Source organism: Cornus florida, unplaced genomic scaffold, assembly GCF_030987335.1.
Source record: "Cornus florida cultivar Cherokee Brave unplaced genomic scaffold, ASM3098733v1 CherokeeBrave_3.0.0_Hap2_Chr10, whole genome shotgun sequence".
Classification (NCBI taxonomy): Eukaryota; Viridiplantae; Streptophyta; class Magnoliopsida; order Cornales; family Cornaceae; genus Cornus; species Cornus florida.
Window position 1 is genome coordinate 86800685 of NW_026775580.1, and position 16351 is coordinate 86817035.

General features: G+C 37.0%; 1 non-coding gene across 1 annotated transcript; it reads right to left on the reverse strand.

Annotated features, from left to right (window-relative positions):
• Positions 1-15380: 15380 nt before the first annotated feature.
• LOC132280605 (small nucleolar RNA R71) lies at positions 15381-15489 on the reverse strand. Its single transcript, XR_009471618.1, has one exon. It is a non-coding gene; the product is annotated as a small nucleolar RNA R71 (small nucleolar RNA).
• Between the last annotated feature and the right edge of the window lie 862 nt (positions 15490-16351).

Here is a 16351-nt window from a genome sequence, read left to right on the forward strand (position 1 = left end):
TTAAAACTGTTGTTAGTTAATATATGTTTTCGGTTTAATTCTTGATTTTCTTTGAATGTAAACTTGTTTAGATTCATGTAATTGATGCATAAATACTTCATATAGTTTGTTGGGAATGTCTGGAACCTAGAATAGAAGGGTAGGAACCTTAATAAGGGCAATCAGAGGGTCAGACAATAGCCGGAGATGAAGAAGATGGAGGCTAGGAAGAGGGGATGTGGCTACACCCTTCAATAGAGGTAAGGGCAATCGGAGGGTCAGACAACAGCTAGAGACAAAGAAGATGGAGACTGGGAAGAGTGGAGGCGGCTCCACCCTTCAATGGAGGTGGCTCTATTGAAGTGGAGCCGGCTCCACATGGTGTAGAGGTGGCTCCAAAGGGAGTGGAACCGGTTCTACCTTAAATTGGAGCCGGCTCCCCTTTGGTGAATGCACAATATGTGTGTTTTTTTTACGATTTTTGAGATTTCAAGGCTCCAGTGTAGTTTTGAACTTGGTTGGATGGTTTTAAATGATTTAATTAAGTATGATAATATCCAAGAATGATTAATTCATGCTAGGAACTTAAACATCACGAGATTTAAAATTAAATTTGCATGCTGATAATGACTTGGAAGGATTTAAATTGCTTGTCGAAATGTAAGCAAATTAAATAGACTGAATGAAAGTTACTTTTGGGATTTTATATTAATGATATATATAATATAAATAAGGCCAGGTATGGTTATAGACATTATGAAATTTACATACTAAATTTTATGTTGTCAGGAGTTGTGAAAGTTTTAACTGCTAGTTTTCTTTTAGCAAACTACATGAACTAGTATAGAAGTATTTTTGGCATTCCAGTATAATGTGCTCAGTTATAATTCTGTTAATCATTATATCATGCTATGGATGGTAATTAATGAACTGATATAAATTCTCTTTTGTCAATTATATGGATATGGATAGTTTAAATTATTTATCATTACTCTAACAATTTAAACGGAGGTTCTATGATTATAATCATATACTGGATGCATAATAGGATCTTGTCTATATCTGATTTCTATTATGTTTGTCTTTGGATGTATTTGATGTTCAATTGAGTGTGCATTAATTATGGATCATATACATTATAATTACCAGTATGGGACAATGGTATATTAGGGATGGATTAGATCAAAACGCTAATTCCTACCTATTCATACATATGGAATAGATTAACTAAAACAGTTAAATCCTACATGGATTCATGTCTTGTCAACTAAAATAGTTGAATGACATACCGGATGTTTGCTTTTAATTCTGCATTAGGAAGGATATTATATTATATATATATATATATATATATATATATTTATGGTATCGTTATATGAGCTTGAGCCTCCTGATCACGGTTAGGGTGTGTATATCGCCTAGGATGGATAACTGGACCTAATAATGTTTCCCTGGTAGGTCTAATCGGGTTAAGACAGAATTGTGGGCTAGTGAGCGTCATATATTGTGTATTTATACATATATGGACTACTTTAGTTATTGTTGAGCTATCGAGGATGTATCTGCGTATCGGGTTTCTGTATGGATTGTATTAGGATAGAACTTGCATGTGGGTCTGACCCACTCTTATTTTTTAGGTGTTTGTAAGTTCCAGGCTTAGAGCTTGATCGTGCCGAGTAGATACAGACACTCACTCCTCCGATTATGTAAGACTGTTTTCCATGTTTTGGTTTGGATTTCATTTTATGTACTTATCTTTCAGTTGGGGTTTTTAGGGGTCCACTGGATGGATTCTCGAGTTGTACGGATTGGAAAAATTAAATTATATTAATTTATTATTTTGGAGTATTTTTATATTTAGAATTCTTTTCAGCTTTTATTATTTTATTTTGTATTTCATTTTGTATTCCGTGTTTAATTACATATTAATTGTTTGGTATCCCTCGGATCTGTGCTCGGACTTGATCACCCGTGGCTCTAGAATCGAGGGGTATCACAATATTGTTTCCCTATATCTTGACTTAGCATACGATCCTGGCACATACGCTCTTGCCTCCTCCAATACCTTCCAAATTGGTGTCCTACCATTTGTTGATAAGACTAAATGATTTAACTTTAGGACGCACTAACGAACCGAATATAGAGTACAATGAATCCAAAACTTAAGCTCTAAGTAAAATAGCACACAATGCGGAAGTCACACAACAAAAAACACCCTAGGAACACTTGGGCGGGCTTCCAAGGGAGGTGGATTGTGATGACCTTGTGGGCGGGTGCGAGACACTGTCAGGCTACCATACTGGCGAGCTACAGGTACATAGTCCCACATCGCCTGGGTAAAGGAAAGGTGAAGTGCTTATATGTAGGTGTGTCACTCCAATTGGTACGAGCCCTTTTGGGGTAAAGCCCAAGAGCAAAATCGTGTGAGCTCAGGCCCAAAGCGGACAATATCATACCATATAATGGAGTAGGTTTTTACAAATGCTATTAGAGCCTGACCCAGCTGGAAGTGTGATACCCCTCGGATCCGAGACGCGGGTTGATCAGGCCCAGGCCCAAACCCGAGGGATATCAAACAATTAATATTTAATAACGAACACGGAATACAAATTGAATTAAAGAAATAAAAATAATAAGCTAAAAGAGTGCTAACTGAAAATCCTTAAAATATAAATATTGAAATCCAATAATCCAAAACTCCGTAAGCTTACAACTCGGGAATCCATCCAGTGGACCCTTTATTAAAATCCCAAACTGAAACTAAAACAACTGAAGTAAAATCTAAAACAAAACATAGAGAGTATTCCTACGTAGTCGGAGGAATGAGTGTCTGTATCTACTCTGCACGTCTAAGCTCTAACCCTGGAACTGACGAACACCTGAAAAATAAAAGAGTGGGTCAGGCCCACATGGAAGTCCTATTCTACTACAATCCAAACAGGAATCCGATATGCAGATATATCTTAGATAGACTCAACAATATCTAGAGTAGTCCATATATGTATATACAGTACACACTATAGGACGCTCGCTAGTCCAATAAGTCTGTCTCGGCCTAAATAGAAGGCAACATGTGAATACGCACCCTAAGGTGGGCATGAGTACCTAAACCTACCAGGGAACAACACCTATGTCCAGTTATCCATCCTAGGTGATATACGCGCCCTAACCATGGTCCTAAGACTCAGGCTCATACCATGGCACATATATAATATATATATAAAGTCCGTACTCCTCCTAATACAAAATACCATCCATCTGTGTAGTGGTCTGATATATGTATAACAAATCCATCCTGAAACCATAGTAGGTCATTCAATTCACAATTGATATGACTCAAATATGAGATGTACTTAACCTTTATGGTTAGTCCATAACTCAATCCAAGTTAGGTAGAACACAGTGTTTGAACTAGTCCATACCTAGCATGTCACCGTCCCATACTGGTACATACAATCCTCCAAATAACATAGTTAAATAAACGACATTATTATATACATCCAACAACCATCCTTCAAAACATGTATCAATATAAATTAACACGTGTATCAATACTAGGCAGTCATTAGAGAGCCTAAAAATCCAATTCCAATAATGTAAAACAGCTAAACAAGTATAAGCGTTCACACCCTCCAAAATATCGATAAACTGATGCAGTTAAAAAGCAAAGTGAATATTAATTTGGTCCAACACAAGCATGGTTAAATTGAAGTAATCCATGTTACTTATAATCCTATCCAAATATGATTAATCAAAATTAAATCATATATAGACAATCCTCCAAGTTCCAAAGTGTAAATTGATTAACATTCAAAGTTCAACATATAGGATTTTCCCCTAACTGTATACTGTCCATACCGTAATCCATTTATGAATCATTGTTTATAAAACATCTGTTAAACAATTAAATAACTAACCATCCCTTAAATAATTTATAAAAATTATTTACAAATCCGTATTGTCCAATTCCTTAAGCATATGAAGTGTATTATGCATTCAAGAACCTTCCCAAAGTCCATTTAACCTATTTAAATTAATTAAAATAGGTTTCAAAACGATTCTGGGCATTAAAAACCAAAACCCCAACTGAGCAAGCTAAGTTACAATTAAGCAGCCTCAATTGCTAACCGAGGGGGCTGAATTGCCAACTGAGGGGGCTTAGTTGCCAACTGAGGGGGCTCAGTTGCTAACCGAGGGGGCTGAATTGCCAACTGAGGGGGCTCAGTTGCGAACTAAGGCGCCTCAGTTACTGCTGGGGTCTTCTTCTTCGTCCGTTCAGCCTCTGTAAATTCTAAAACTTCATTGTTAAGGCCCCTAAGCTTCCAACCTAAGTTCCATACGTCCATACTAAATTATTTGAAGTATTTTAATATGCAAAGATTCATCTTAAACAACAGTTCATGCATAAAGATCACAAAACTAAAGAAAACACGAACTGGTATGTATAACTCTGCAACCCTCTGTTTTAGTTTAATTAAGCATGCATAATTAATTTGGTTTAGCATTAATTGAACTCCTGGAGTCTAGTTAGGCATGCACAGAACACGAATTAAAGGGAAAGAGCAAGAATAGAAACTTGCCTTTGAGTTTCAGATTTGAAACTTTAATCCACGTCTCTGAACTTTCCGTCAATGTCCTAGGCTGTAGTTCTATACCTTCAGTGCTTTGGTTCCACCAAGAAACAACCACGTTCCTTCCTCCTTGAATTGCTTTGTTAATTACCCAAGTTCCACTCTCGGTTCCTCTCTGCCTCTCACAACCTTACTCTGTTTTCTCTTAATATACTAAGTACGTGAATAGGGTTTTCTCTAACCCTAGCAGACTTATACAAGCTTATATATAAGACCCAATGAAAACCTAATCCTAATCCCAAGCTAATTAAAAGTCGGCTATACAAAAACGTGATACCTAAAACAAAACCCTAAAACAATTAAAACTTTTAATTCATCTAAATTAAATAAAGAATACAATAAACCATTAACTAAAATAAAAAACATAATTTAATTAAATAACACAAATACCATTAAGCAAATAAATTACTCAATTAACTAACACAATTAACACAATTCACTCAACTAAGCAAATAAATAAGCAAATACACAATTAAACAATTAAAATAAAACAATTAAACAATTAAAAATACAATTAAATAATTAATTAAATAACAGGACTATTTTTTAAAAATTAGGGGTATTACAGGAAGTGTACTTACGGGGACGTCGGGCCTCCAAGGGGGGTGGATTGTGATGACCTTGTCGACGGGTGTGCCGTAGGTGGGTGCGAGAGACACTGTTAGGCTACCACACTGGCGAGGTACGGGTGTATAGTCCCACATCGCCTGGGTAAGGGAAAGGTGAAGTGCTTATATATAAGTATGTCATCTCTAATTGGTATGAGGCCTTTTGGGGTGAGGCCTAAGAGCCAAACCGTGCGGGCTCATGCTAAAAGCGGACAATATCATACCATGTGGTGGAGTGGGTCGTTACAACCATAATCCTGAAACTCAAGCTCATATCACGGTACCATAATGATATATATATATATATATATATATATATATATATATATATATATAAATCTGTTCAAACAAAGGTATGTCATTCAACTGTTTATTGACCTGACATATATAAGTAGGACTTAACTTTTATAGTTAATCTATTTCTTATTTCAGAATAGGTAGGACTTAGTGTTTTTAACTAATCCATCCCTAGTATGCCACCGTCCCATACCGGTGCATACAATCCACACATACAATGATTGACAATTTAAACAATTAATTTAAATTTCAATTAATCTATAAAACAATCTAATAATTGATATAACAGAAATCAGTAGGCATCAATTATAATCCAGGAAATGATAAAATATAAATCAGATAACTAACTGAGCATATTATATTCAATTATACTTAAGTATAATCACACTAATCCATTTAACTTGCTGAAACATCCACAAACAATTAAATATTCCATATCCATTGACAGCATGCAAATAAATAATTAAATTTCATGATGTCCAATAATATTAGCATATACTAACTGTTTTGGGGTTTTATTATGTTGATTTAAATCATTTACAACCCCCCACTAACGTCCAAAATTCCATTTCAACCCCTGAATTTCCAAAAAGTACCAAAAATACACTTACTGGTGTATTTAAACAAGGGAGCAGTCTCTCCCAAAGAGGGAGCCGGCTCTCCCCCTCATGGAGCCGTCTCTCCCTCATGGAGAGCCGGCTCTCTCACTTAGGGAGCTGGCTCCCTCTTTTAGGGAGCCGGCTCTCTCTCCCACAGAGAGCCGTAAACTGATCTGGTTGTCTTTTTCGCCTCCGACGACGTTGCAGAACCCTCTATAATGTCTAATACAGTTTCTGGGGTTCAATATATGTCCCTAAATTAATTATAAGAAGTTGTCATACATCATCAACATGAGTTAAAAACAAGTTTATAATCAATGAAAACAAGATTTAATCAAGAACATCTATCAACCATAAAATAGTTTAATTTAACGTAGTTAAATTCAATTTAAACATGCTTTAAAGATCAATTTTAACGTCAATTTAAATCCTGGAGACTACTTAGGCATGCACAGAACACAGGTCTAAGGGAAGGAGTTAAAATAGGAACTTGCCTTTGGTTTCAGTTTTGAAACCTTAAACCTTCGTCACTGATAAATCCGACGACCTTGGTTGCTCCTGGTTCAACCCACGAGCAAGCATCAATTATCCCTCCTTGGTTCAGCCTTTGTCACTGACCAAAACTCTAAATCTCCCTCTCTCAGTTTTCTGTAACCTCTCTATTCTTTCTCTTTGCCTCCTCAGTTACGGGAAAAGGGTTCTAAAACCCTTGCAGACACATAACGATATATATATAGGCTTCTATGAAAACCTAATTCTAATTCCAAACTAACTATAAGTCGGCTATTTCATATGTACAAAACCCTAAATAAAAACCTTTAATTCAACACTTACGTAAAATAAATAAAACAATTTAATCCCACAAAACAATTAATTGAATTTCCACATAAACACACATTAATGAAAACAAATAAAGCAATTAAATAATTAAACAAAACAATTACACAAATAAGCATATAAATCAATTAAACAATTAAACCATTAAACAAATAAACAAATAATGAAATAAAAATGCAATAAAACAGTTAATTAAAATACCGAAACTATCCTTTTTAAAATTAGGAGTATTACATTCTTCCCCTCTAATAAAAGGAATTCCGTCCTTGGAATTCGTTCTTACCTTCTTCATTATTTCAGGAAACCGCGAGCAAATGACATCCTCCCGTTCCCAAGTAAACTTAGCCTTATTGTGGTGACTCCACTAAACATGAACTAAAGGGATAACTTTGTTACAAAGAATTTGATCCTGACGGCCTATAATACGACACGGTGGCTCCAAAATATGTAACATCCGGCTGTAACTCAATCTCCCTAACATCGATATGCTGGTAGTGATCCTCATCGCGCAGAATTTTCCGCAACATGGAAACATGAAACACATTATGCACACGATCCAAATGATTTGGAAGTGCCAAACGATAAACAACAGCGCCAACTCGATTCGTAATCATGAATGGACTGACAAACCGCGGTGACAACTTCCTTTTCTTCCCAAAACGCATTACTCCTTTCATAGGACACTTTGAGTAAAACTTGATCCCCTACCTGAAACTCCAATACATGAGTACGACAATTGGCATAACTCTTCTGCTTACTCTGGGCAGTATGCATGCAATCCCTAATAAGAGCAATCTTTTCAGAAGTATCCTTAATGAACTCAGGACCCAAAAATTTGTTCTCGCCAACCTCTATCCAACAAACGGGAGATCGACACAGTCAATCGTATAATGCCTCGAATGGTGCCATACCAATAGTCTTCTGGAAACTATTATTATATACGAACTACACAAGTGGCAAATAATTCTCCCAGTGGCCCTTAAAATCAAGAACACAAAGCATATCCTCCATAATCTGATAGGTTCCTGGAGACTATTAAGCATGCACAGAACACAAGTTTACAGGAAGGAGAGAATGAAACTTGCCTTAAGATTCCGGCTTGAAATCTTTTAACGTCGTTGCTAAATTCCAGAATTCATCAAGACCGTTTCTCCTCTGATCACTGTTTCATTCCACTGTTGCTTCTTAATTCCATCCCGAAGCAACCCCTTAATTAATCTCTCAAGACACTCTGTGATTCTCCTTCTGTGTTTTCCTCTCCAGACCACTCTCTAGTTTTGTTTTCCTCTGTGTCTCTCAATACCTCACTGTATCTCTGTTCTACAGAAAACCTACGTTTTGTTTTGTGATGACTTAAACCCTAGTCCACCGTAATATACATATATATAGGTTTAGATATTAAACCCTAATCCATATATAACTCGGCCCATAGGTAAACCTAAGTGATAATTAATGACGGCTACCTATGAAAAGCTATATATATAACAGTCACGCTGAAAACCAAATCCATGTAACTAAAGCTAGTCATTTAAACAATTAAAGTATTAAATCCCACAAAATTAATTCAATTAAAATCATTAAATTAAAACAATTAAGACAACTAATTAAAATAGACCAATTAAATAATTAACTTAAACCATGAATGCAAATAGAATCAATTACACAAATATTAACTAAATCAATTAAACAAACACAAATAATCACTTAAATATATAATAACAAATAACCAATTAATTTAAAATAAATTCACACTAAATCAAACTAAGCAAATAAACCACATAAGTCACATAATTAAATTTAAATTCCCTTTTTTATCCTTTTGAAAACTAGGGGTATTACATTCTTCCCCCCTAACAAAAGGAATTCCGTCCTCGGAATTAACGAAACTCTGAATTAATGTCTTTTAAAAAAATTTATTTCCGTTTTCGTGTGGTAGAGCCTCTTTTAGATGAGCTCTACCAAATTCCCAACATAACCAACAATATACTAATTTTTCATGTAAAAGAAATATAGCATAAATGTACAACTCCTAGGTTGTATCTATCAACAATCCAATCATACCCATATTTAGCGAAGGGTAACAATCCATATTCCTTCAAGTTCCATAGAACAAACACATAAAATCCCTATGCATCCAGCGCTTAACAAGTTGGTAAAGCTATAATATAAACAACTGCCTAACTTAATTAACAAAATCCGTGAAAAGGCAGTGTAATACAGAAAACTGACCTTCCTCCAAAACAACCATTTCCTGATAGAGAACTTCTATGTACGGGTTCAACTATCCACAAAATTCGACTGTCGCCTCCAAACTGTGCGCACTCATTACCAAAAGAGAGTATGTTTCTCCGATGTATCCTTACATAAAGTCAAGGTCTTATCAGATAACCTCGCTTCCATGCCAGACCAACTAGTGAGAGATCGGCATAACCTACTATCCAAAATCCCATACATTGTTGCACGAACCTCCTGGTGCCAACAATAGCACAGATAATATCGGAAAAGCTAAATAATGCTTTTAATTACTTACGCCCACCTAGGAGGTATATCCTAAGCATATTTGCCATGATCAAATATTATATTTCGACCAAATGTCCCGTCTAGAGATGCAAGACACAGTTGTTGTTCCCACATCTTCAAAAACTCCGTTGACATAACAGTGTTTACCTCTTATAAGAGATAACCACATACTACAACTCCATTATCAGCACAATGTAGAACTGACACAACACGCCAAAACAAGCACCACTAATAGTGATGTCCACCCTCGAACTTCCATAACCACGACTTTTAATCCAGAGAGATGTAAACTTCCAACCAATGTCGGTAATTTCTACCAACCATCCCCTCCTGATTAGTCCTACTCCCATTTCGATATAGGAAAGGGCTAAAACCTCTAGTGATATCCAAGTATCAATTTTCCACCCTACTGACAGATGATACTCTTGGAGACAGTTATGTACATGTCCCTATCCGTACCACACCAAAACTAACATTGTATGTCGTGATGCAACTCATAACTATTTGACTGCACTGTAAAATTTTACTAATTTACATCTCAGTCACTTCGACCTTCCTGGAATTAGTAAGACAATGACCAATCCGCCTTCAGTACCCTAAACTCATCTGAGTAAGGTACTACCTCCTGTGGAATCAGCTCAAATATTCTAAGTTGACCACTTCTATTTCCCTGGTAATAGCAAGTGGTACTATTTCCACATACTAAACCACACGAATTACGTAATAACCACCGAAGGTTTAATTTCCATATCAATTAAAAAGATTATCCTCCTCCCTATTACTTTCACCAGATGAAGCTTAATGCAAAGTGTGAATCACCACATCGATCCATCTAAGCCGTCTCGTGATCCGTGCTATTCATAGGAACTGATATCTTACTAGTTCCCAAAATAGACAAAATGAAACTGATTTAATTTTATCAGTCAATGATCTCCCAACCAGAATCTTGACCCTTGTGTAGAATCAATAATCTCTCATCTAGATCTGTGGAAACTACTCTGTCAGTCCCGCTCTAGCATGAGAAGTGGCCGCAAGGATCTAATGATCTTTGACGGTCCATCTAGATTATTTACCAAATATCAGACTTTGAGACGGATATTAGATGTTCGGTCTCATCTTCAAGTCTTTGACATCTTACTTTTCTAACATAAGTAAGTGTCTATTAGACATCCCGTCTAACTGCAACCGCATATGGAAATCTTTTCATCCTCCAAATAGTTAACAATTTTCGAGCAACAACTACTTGTTGCGAACAGTAACCTAAAAAAAAAATTTCCATACTATTTGTGCAAAAGAGTGACTCTGCCTTCTCCTTGATATGCAACTCCAGCACCTCCTCCTAATGACACTCCCTGATGAAAATAAAATTCTTGATTAAGAATTTGACTAGTAAATCCGTCTACTATCCTCAGTCGGTGTCATTCCAACAAGTACTTAAACCAGTACCAAAATCTTCCTGCTGACTTGGGACTACCTCTTCTAAAATCTCCAAGAAGATATTCAGCCAAGTCAGTTCCTCCGGTAAAACATCATGGCGTTATAGTTTATCAAATGAATCCATATCATTTGACTCGAACTGTTGGTTTACCTATCCCATCCTGAAAACGTACTATAACTAGGCATATCTAAGTCTACTAAATTGGCTAAGGGTAGGTATACTACCAAATCCTTGGACCCCATGCCCAAAATCCTAGTATAGTTATCGCTATTCCTCCAAAATGATAGTTGGTTGATCACATACTCGTGTCCCCAACTAAACCACATTCCTCCTCCTGAACATTTAACAAAAAGGAAACACATAATGCACACACAATAAAACACTATAAAATCTACGTAAAACATCGTTCCTCCTTGCAAAGAAAATCTCTTTTAGAAATCAACTGTGCCTGATTGGTTCACAATCTCCTTTTTAAGTTTCGGAGGTAATCAACCAACCTCAAAACATAAGCTCCAACCACAGCTCCAAACTAAATCCATTTGCCTCAGTAAATTCCAAAGGCTTAACCTTCATCCTCCTTATACGCAGAATATAAACCGTCTAATGTAGCTTTATAAGGCAACTTAGAACGTCACAACCTACTTCCTATACTTCACGGAACGTGACATCAAATCATTGCTTCGTTCTGAGAAGAACTCCATCCTATCCTAAGCTCCTGAAGAGTTCTCTTTTATCTACCTCTTTTAAAGGTAATACGAAAGTCTAACTATATGTAGGTCAATCCACACCAACTCTATAAGTATCGTTCACTATACTATTAGCGAACAAGATCACTCTCGCGTGATCCTTAATTTCCAAGATTCAATACCCTCTTTTTTGGGTATGTTGAAATCTCCTCCACTAGAATCCCCTTTGGACTCCTTTTTCCTCGGTTGTCTCCTTTATGAGAACAACTGAAATCGTGTTGGTCCCTTTATATGGTGACCAAAAAGCGCACTCCTATATCCCTCTTTGGCTTATACTTCTAAAAGTAACGCCAACCGAAACTAAACCTTCAATCCCAAGTTCTACTTCTGATAGAGAATTCGATAACGTACTCCTATACTCCTTCGGGTCTGATTCGCTGTCGCTGCAGACCCCATCTTCCTTCTAGTGTCAACATTCTATAACGATGAAATATAATTGACATCAGCTCCTCCTAACGAACCGTAAAAGAGTACAACGAACCCTAAAATGGCTCTAAGTTGTAAGAGACGCAACGCGAAAGACTTCTAACGAATGACACTCCTAAGGACACTAGAACCTGGAGTGCTCTGATACCAACTGTGATACTGATGAGCACTGAAAAGTGCGCATTTAAACCCGTTAAGCTTAAGCATTCTAGTACCTTTATCTATCTTACTTTGCCGTTTTAGACTTATTATGTGTTATTTATATTTTCAGGCACTAATCCCAAAATTTAGCTAACTCAGCCAAATAAGAGCTTAATTGAAGCAATCCTGAGATAAACCAAAGGAGGGAGCAAAGTGGAGAAAGAAAGGAGCAAAAAGGAATCAAGTTGTGCAGCTGAAAAGTTCGATCGATCCAACTTAGAGTTCGATCGATCGAACATCTATGATCGATCACAGTACTTCTCGATAGATCCAACCTTGGCCTTTGCTGAAATTCCAAGTTCGATCGATCGAACATCACCTTCGATCGATCGAACCCTATTTTGTCCTATTCAAATGATTGATCTTATCCATAGCTGTACGCCTACCAACCACTTTTATCTTTTTCCCCATAAATATCTTGAAAATATCCCAGCCTTGTCATTATCCGGAGGAGTCAGACCACTTCGATCGATCCAAGATGCAGTTCGATCGATCGAACCCATTTTCGATCGATCCAAGTTAAGGTTCGATCGATCGAACTTCCTCCAGCGAGAAAAAGTTAAAGTCCAGCTCATTTATTCCGTCCTTCATCCAATCATTGGAGAATATGCCTTGCACGACCACAGCTCATCATGGGGTGTATTTGACCTACCTATATAAGGAATATGATACACTTTTTGAGAAAGTCTCTTGTCACACATTGAAAATTGATCTTAGAGGCTATTCTTGGAGAGGAGGAAGGAGGGAAGCTAGAGCACCATTGGAGGAGATCTTCACCAACAAAGAGTAGCCATGGAGTTAGCCCTTGAGGGTTGGATCATCACTACCATGAGTGGCTAGACATCCTCTTGGGGCTAGAGTTAGCCCCAAGCATGCTTTCTATACTCTAATCTTGTGTATTATTGAGGGATTAGTGTTGAATGATACATCTTGATATTCATGTATATATAAATCTTGATGATTTCATGGTTTGTATGGTTTAATGCTTCCAATTGACTATTCTATTCTATCCATATGTCTATGTATGCTAGAGTAGGATATTCATGTGCTTATCTCTAGATTTAGTGTTTTTGATGTATGTCTATGTGTATTGATGCTATAGATCTAGAGATTATCAAGATGATATGCTTAATGAATGCTATTTTGGTTCATTTGATGGTTTATGCCTATTCTTGATGGTTTGTGCCTCTCCCTTAGTCTAGATAGCTTTATTTTCATGCTAGTAGTGTAGATTTAGTGTAGTGGTAGTGTAATGTTAGATAGGAGGACAATCTACTCTTGATGTTTGATGTTCCATGCTTGTGAGTCCAAATGGCATATTCCTCTAATATTGTGTTGTATGTGGATTGTGAGCTTAATGAAGGATTAATGACTTGTTTTGATCTATTGTGCTATCCCCATGTTGTCTAGACAATATATGCTCTATTGTTTAGATATATTGTGCTCTTCACATGATGTTTAGACAATACTTGCTTGTTTTGTCATCCTTGCCAATTGAATCAACCTAATGCACACACACCCTTATCATATTGCAACACATCCATTACCCTCAATTGATCACTTGTTAGTAGTATAGAAAAGTATTGCTTGGTGGTGATCTCTACACCCCAAGACCTCTCTCTCTCTTGTTTACTTCATATTATTTTATTTAGTTGAATTCAATTTAGCTTAATCAACCAACCAATCAATTGTGTGATCACTCGACCTACTAACCCTAATTACCATAGTTTCACAATTCGATACACCATCTAATCCCTTGGGACGATCCCTACTCGCCCTATCTATATTTTATATAGAGAAAGGTAGTAGTGACTTTCTATAAATGTAAAACTTGGCCACCTCCTAAATTCACAACTCTTCAAGCTTGACTTGGTATCGCGACCCTTGTAAAGGACCGGTCAGTTTTTGGCGCCGTTGCCGGGGATTTTAAATTGGCAACGTCGAATTGTGAAATTCAATTAGGATTAGTACTCTTTTGATCGTGTCTTTACTTTCTTTTTATTTTCTGTTTTTGATTGCTTATTGAATTTGTTCTCCATTGACTAGGTGCATTGAGCAAGGAGCTAGCAAAGTAATTCCAAGCTAAGGAGCAAAGCAAAGCAAAGGAAAAATGCTTAAAATGAAAAATTGTTAAGTAAAATTGCTAAGCTAAGCTTTTAATTTTGGAATTGAAGTGCTAAAAGACTATTGTGAGACCTTCTTACTCAATCTCCTTAGTTAAATTGGGGGCCCACGTGGAGGCATTGCATAGCATCATTAGATAAATCGGGGGCCCGCGTGGAGGCATTTATTTGACATACGTTGCATTTGAAAATTGTGGTTGTGAAGTTTAATTGCATTGTTGAAAAAGTTGCTTATTCGTGTTGCATCGTGCATGCATGGTCGTCGTTCATTGAGACCTACTCTTGTCCATCTTGATTTGCATTTAGAATCCGCTATTAGGAATCCAAGGGGAAGAGGAAGTTCACATAGAACCAATCTACCAATGGACGCTCTCAATGATGATCATGTTGAAGACCTTGGTCACATAGACCAATAAGGCATCCTTCATCCTAATGTGCAAAATGATAATATGCAAGTTCCATTAGGCATGCCTAGGCCATACATTCATCAACCTCCTCAACAACAAGGCCAAATTCCAATGGGAATTCCAAGGCCAATGTATGCACCACAACCCCCCATCATTAATCAAGCTCAATATAACCAAGGTGTCCATGTTACACCTCAAGTTGCTAATCCACCACTCGCATTGAGAGATCACTATGTGCCTAATGAGTATAATGCACCCACATGCATTCAATTGCCACCATTTAGAGCACACCATTATGAGATTAAAGCACAAACTATCCAAATGCTACCTAACTTTCATGGACTTCCTAGTGAAGAACCTTACAAGCATTTGGATGAGTTTCTTGAAGTTTGTTCTACCGTTCGATACACGGACATGCCGGTAGAAGTTTTAAGGCTGAAACTTTTTCCATTCACCCTTAAAGATAAGGCGAAGTATTGGTTTAACAACCTTAGGCCTTTTTCTATAACTTCTTGGGCAGAAATGCAACAAGAATTTTTCAAAAAGTACTATCCGATTTCGAAGACCAATGCTATGAGAACCGCCATTAGAGAATTCACACATGGGGAAGGAGAAACTTTCCACGAGGCATGGGAACGCTTCAATGAATTGCTTAGGAAGTGTCCTCACCATGACATGCCTAAATTGCAATTGGTCCAATTCTTCTTTGAAAGCTTATCGGACAATTATAAAGGCATGGTTGATGCTTCAATGGGAGGTTCTTATATAGACCGGCAAGAGGAAGACGTGTGGCGTCTTTATGAAAGCATGAGTGAAAACTCTTTGCATAGAACATTGTCATCTAGGAATGGTAGAAATTCTCAAGGTAGGAAGAGTGTTGGCTTGCATCAAGTTGACCACTCAAATGATATAACCGCCGAGATGAAGTCTTTATCTCAAAAGTTTGATCAATTGATCAATCAAAACTTGGCGAATCAAGTGTCTTCCTTTCCTAACCATTCTCCTAGAGCTCAAAATGAATCATGTATGACTTGTTCTAGTGTTCTTCATTCTACTTCTAATTGTCCTAATGGACAAATTCAAAATGAACCCATTGAGCAAGTTAATGCAACATTTGTGAACCAAGGGAACAATCCTTATGGTAACCATTACAATCCCGGTTGGAGGAATCATCCTAATTTTTCTTGGAAAAACCAAGGGGAGGGCTCAAACTCTTCCCAAGGTGGTTTTCAAGGGAAATACATTCCACCTCCACTTCAAAACCAAGGATCCCAAGGTTCAAGACCATATAACTCACAAGGAAATCAATTTGTTAATTCTTATTTTCCTAACCAATCATATTCTCAAGGAAATTCTAGAGGTTCCGCTTTTGAGGAAAAGGTTTTAAATGCTTTGGGCACTCTAGAAGCAAATACTCAATTGTTGCATTCTTATTCTCAATCAATTACCAAGCTAGAAACCCAAGTAGGGCAAATAGCTAAAACACCTAATGCTAGAGAGAAGGGAAAGATGCACATGAATGCCCCAATCAAACAACAA